General features: G+C 20.9%; 1 protein-coding gene across 2 annotated transcripts in view; it reads left to right on the forward strand.

Moving 5' to 3' along the window:
- LOC117180103 (macoilin) overlaps nt 1-5,561 on the forward strand; it is a 61,636-nt gene that overhangs the window by 49,386 nt on the left and 6,689 nt on the right. The window lies entirely within an intron of this gene.

Here is a 5,561-nt window from a genome sequence, read left to right on the forward strand (position 1 = left end):
AAAATTCAATTGTTGAAAATTGAAGAAAATTTGAAATTGAATTTTCAACTCTAATTTTTCTTTAAAAACTTAAATTTACAACTCTTGAAAATTTATGAAAATGGAGGAAAATTGATAATTGTATTTTCAAAAAATGAAAATTCAATTGTTGAAAATTTAAAATGGAAGAAAATTGAATTTGTTAAAAAAAAATTTTATACACAAAAAAACAGTATATTCTACTAAACAGTTAAATTTTCAACTAAAGAAAATAAAAATAAAATTTCAATGAAAAAAAAAAATAACAATGTAGTTAGATTTTTATCCAAGTAGTTGAATTTTCAGTTAAAAAAGATTAAATTTCAACAAAATAATTCAATTTTAAACCGCACAGATGAATTTTCAACTAAAAATAGCAAACTTTAGCAACAAAAAAATTAAGTTTCTTCTAAAGCAGATCAAGTTTTAAATCAAAAAGATAAATTTTCAAAAAAAAATTAGTTGAATTTTCCGTTAAAAGAGATTTCAGTCAAGTTTTCACGATCAAAATATGAAATTTAAAAAAAGAAATAAGTTTCTATGAAAAAAAAAAAATAATTTTCCATCAAGAAGACGAATTTTTATCCAAAAAGAATGACTTTTTAACTAAATTGTTGAAAAATAAACTTGTTTCTTCTACCAAAAAGGATGAATTTTTAACAAAATAGTTGAATTCTCTACCAGGCAAATGCATTTATATCAAAAAATATGAAATTTCTCTTAAAACAGATGGATTTTTAATTAAATAAATACAAGAACAAATTTTTTTAAATAGTTGAATTTTCATCAAGAAAATATTTCAGTTTTTTCAATTTAAATTTCTGAATATCTTTATTTCTATTGAAATAATTTCAACCATTATTTTCAGTGAAAATTCAAATAATTTAAAGCTTTAAAAAATTATTTTCAATGAAACATTTAAATAATTTTTACTTTTAATATTTTTGAAATTTGAACATGTCTTTGTTTAACTTTAATTACTTAAAAGCTTTTAACTAATTCTAAAAAATATCAATCTTGGCAGAATCTATTAATAATTAATTAATGAGTAAAGAACACAAAAATCATTAAATAATTATTTTCATTAAAATGTGTATGTACATATAATTTTGAAAATTGAATTCACATTTTCATTTTTCAACATCGCTACATTAGAAAAAATTATTGTAATGGAGATATTTAAAAAAAAAAAAAATTATTTTAGAAATAATAGCCAATATTTAATTACATAACCTTAATGCAAATAATAAATTTATGTGTCTTGATTGAAAATAATTTTTATTCAGTTTTATTAAATTTCAAGATATTGTTTAAGTCTAAATTATGCAATTTTTAACCCATTTAGTTTGAAAATAGTTTATTTAGCTTTTAAATTTTCAATGTTACAATTTTAACTGTTCTATTTAAAAAATGTTTAATTGGTAAGTGAAATTGTTAAATTTTGACGTCTAAATAACAATTGAACAATTATTTTTTGTAGAAAAAATTTGAGTAATTTTGAGAAATATTTAGAATTTAGATATTTTTAAATAAGTTTTGAAAGGATTCAAAATTATTTTAAAATTTGAAATGATTTCAAGCAATTTGAACGAAGTGTGTTAACATTTTTTTTCGGAACATTCAAATATATTTTTAAATTAATCGATTTTTTCCTGCAATTTTTGGAAAATCCTGTAAATTGAAAAAGAAGCCTTAAAATCTTCGAGGTTATTTTTTGATAATTTTTGAAATCTCTTAAAATCTGTTTAAATTTTCTGTTTTCAGGATTTTCTGTTAAGTTAAAAAAAAATTATATTTCAATTTTTAATGTGTCTAGCTTAAAATTCTTGAAAATAATAAATTTTTGAACATTTTTAAAGTTCATTGCTTGATTCTTTTATTCAAAGTAATGAAAATGTTAACGTGGACTTATATTTTTGGAACTTAATCTGAAACTTTGAACTCTATATTTTATAAAAATTCTCAATTTTGCCATTTATCTGCATTTTATTTAAAATTGTTCAATCGAAAAGTTTATTTATTGTTTATTACTTTAAATGGAAAAATTATTAGAATAGAGCTCGATTTTTTATGAGATTGGAAAATGACAGTGAATTTATTTTTTGACCCAGAATTTTACAGATTTGCAGAAAAATAAAATCTGTCAAACTTTCTTTGATTTTAACCATTTTTAAAATAATCGAAAATCATTCACTTTAAAAGTGTTCCATTTTAGATTTTTAATTCTTAAACGTACATTTTAATTTAAAAAATTTTTAAATGCAGTTTTAAAAACTTAAAAAATAAAAATTTAGAAGCTTTTAAAATCAAAGATTTTTGATTAAAAAACTCATTTTTAGTTAATCAACTGTGACTATATATTAATTAGTGATTTTAAAAATAAAATTGTACTTAAACTTACCTTTAAACGTTACAATTTTAATTGTTCTATTATAAAAAAGGAGTAATTTTTAAGTCAAATCGTTGAATTTTGATGTATAAATACCAATTGAAATCAAATTCTTTGAAAAAATTCAAGGAAGTCAAAGAAATATATAAAATTAAGATAAAATTCAAAATTAATTAAAAATTGGAAATGAAATTTTCATTTAAAAAACTGTAATCGTTTTATGTTTACTGTTTCTAGCTTAAAATTTCTTAAAATTATTTAATTTAAAAATATTTTAAATGCATTGATTGATTTTTCAATTTAGAGCATTAAAAATAATAACGTGGATTTATATTTTCGGAACTGAATCTTTCAATTCTATAATTTATAGAAGTTAAAAAAAATTAATTTGGGAATACCAAATTTTTTACATAAAAAACTTTTAAATTCAGTTTTAAAATTTTTAAATTCAAGAGTTCCAATTTGAGTGCTTTAATTTCCAGCTCAGTTTTTATTACTTCAAATGGAAAATTTTTTGGCCTCAGAATCCGATTTTTCAAATTGCATTGATTGTCAACAATGTTTTAGAATTGGGAAAAAACCGAGAAATGAAATTAACTATTGAAAATAGAAAAAAAAAATCGAAATTTGATTTTTCAATGTTCATCAGTCGAAAATTGAATTTTCAAAAATGAAGTATTGAATTTTCAAAATTTGTTTTTCAATTTTCAGCTGCCGAAAAATTAATTTTGAGTAATTAACTGTTTAAAATGAAAGAAAAGTGAATTGTTAAAAGGTGCATTTTCATAAATTTTTATTCTTTGAATTTTTTACCAGTTATATTTCTAATTTTGAGAAATGAAAATTGAATTTTCAATTATCTTGAATTTTTTACTGTTGAAGTTGGAAACTACATTTTTTAGCGGTTAAAAATTGTTAAAAAACTGAATTTTTTAATTTTAACAGTTGAAAATTTAATTTTTAACATTAAAGAGATGTGAATTTTAAGCAAATAACAGGTGAATTTTCAACAGTTGAAAATGGAATGTTCTTCAATTTTAATGAGTTGAATTTTTAAGTGATTAATTTTCTTTAAATTTGAATTGTCTTGAATTTTCTTAGTGTTGAAAATGGTATAAACTTTTAATTTTCTTTAAATCGAAGAAAATTAAATTGTCAAAATTTGAATTTTCAATTTTCAGTAGTTGAAAATTTAATTTTGAAAAATGAACTGTTAAAAGTTCAAGGAAATCCGAATTTTTAACAGGTGAATTTTCTTCAATGGAAAAAATTTTGGCGTTAGAGTTTGATTTTTTCAATTTCATTGACCGTGAAAAATGTTTGCGAACCGGGAAATGACTGGGATTTTTTTTCCTTTGATTAAAACGGCCACCCTGTAAATTTTTCCTACAGAATATTTCCCATACGTCCTATTGAAAATTTATAAACTATTTTTAATTTAAAAATAACTTTGAAATAATATTTTTAAAATTAAAGGCTCTTATTACATTTGAAATATTATTCCACTCTAAACTATTTCATTTTTAAACCATTGAATTAAAAAAAAATCAATTAAAAAATAGCAGTTACTTAATATTTAGAAATATCTGACTGTTAATTAAAAATCAATAATTATAAATTAAATATTCAATACTAAAGAAAAAAAACTAAACTTTGAAAGTAACAATTTTAATTCTTCTATTAAAACAAATTTAATTAATAAGTTAGACTTTTTCATTTTGATGTTTAAATAACAATTGAGCAACTATTTTTCTTGAAAAAAATCGATTAAGTTGAAGAGATATTCAGAATATTTGAAAAAATTCAAAATTACTTTAAAATTTGAAATGATTTCGAATATTTTAAAATAATTTTCTTCGTGCACCGATAAATCGATGAATCTTCAGAAGAATAAAAAACATTGCCCCAAAAAATTTAAAATGATTTTCTATTCTGATAAACTAATTTTAAGACAATATTTAAAAAAAATTATAACGATTCACATTTTAAAAAATAAATGTGAAAGATTTTAAGAAAATTTCTGTAATTTGGCAGTAATAAAAAAAAAATTAATTTGAAAAAATGTAAAACAGCATGTAGATGTTTTTGAAGATTTTGAAATAAAATTTCGAGGCCTTTGAAGGATTTTTGAACTATTTAAAATTAAAATAATGTAACTTTTAATTTGAAGAGGGAACTTTCAGTTTGTTTGTTTTTTACAAATTTTTAGTTGCAAATTTGTTTGGTCCAAAGTAATAATAATTGTGACTTGGAAACGGGAATTAAAAAATGTTAACAAATTCCAAGCTAGTACTACAAATTTTTGAAAAGGAACTAAATTCTGAATTGGAACAGGAAAATTTTCCAAAGAATTATAATTATGAGTTGAAGCAGGAAATTTTCAATTTTTGATCAATTATGAGTGGAATTTGGTATTTATCCAAAAGAATTATAATTTTTCTTGAAAAAGGGAATTTTCAAATTTAAATAAATCCCGAGCTGGAACAGGGAATTGTTTAAAAGAAATAATTCCAATTTTAAGTGAAAACGGGATATTTTCGAAATAAATTAAACTGATGAATTGGAAAAGGGAATTTCACAAAAAAATTTATTTTTATTTGAAACGGAAATTTTTCGAAAAGTATTAAAATTCCGGATTTGAACAAGGAATTTTTAATTTTTAACCAATTCTGAGTTGAAACTGGTAGCTATGCGAAAGAATTATCATTTTTCTTGAAATAAGGAAGGTTAAAATTTAAATAAAATCCGAGCTGGAACAGGGAATTTTTTTAAAGAATTATAATTTTTCTTGGAACAGGGAATTTAAAATTTTAAATAAATTTCGAGCTGGAACAGGGAATTTTTTTAAAGAATGGATTCTAATTCTAAGTTGAAACGGGATATTTTCGAAAAAAATTAAATTTATGAATTGGAAAAGGGAATTTCACTAAAAAAATTTCTTTTTATCTGAATCGGAAATTTTTTGAAAAGTATTAAAATTCCGGATTTGAACAAGGATTTTTCAATTTTTAAAAAATTTTGAGTTGAAACTGGTAGTTATGCGAAAGAATTATCATTTTTATTGAAATAGGAAATTTTTAAATTTAAATAAAATCCGAGCTGGAACAGGGAATTTAAAAATTTAAATAAATTTCGAGCTGGAACAGGGAATTTT

Source organism: Belonocnema kinseyi, chromosome 9 (genome assembly GCF_010883055.1).
Source record: "Belonocnema kinseyi isolate 2016_QV_RU_SX_M_011 chromosome 9, B_treatae_v1, whole genome shotgun sequence".
In the NCBI taxonomy this organism is placed as follows: domain Eukaryota; kingdom Metazoa; phylum Arthropoda; class Insecta; order Hymenoptera; family Cynipidae; genus Belonocnema; species Belonocnema kinseyi.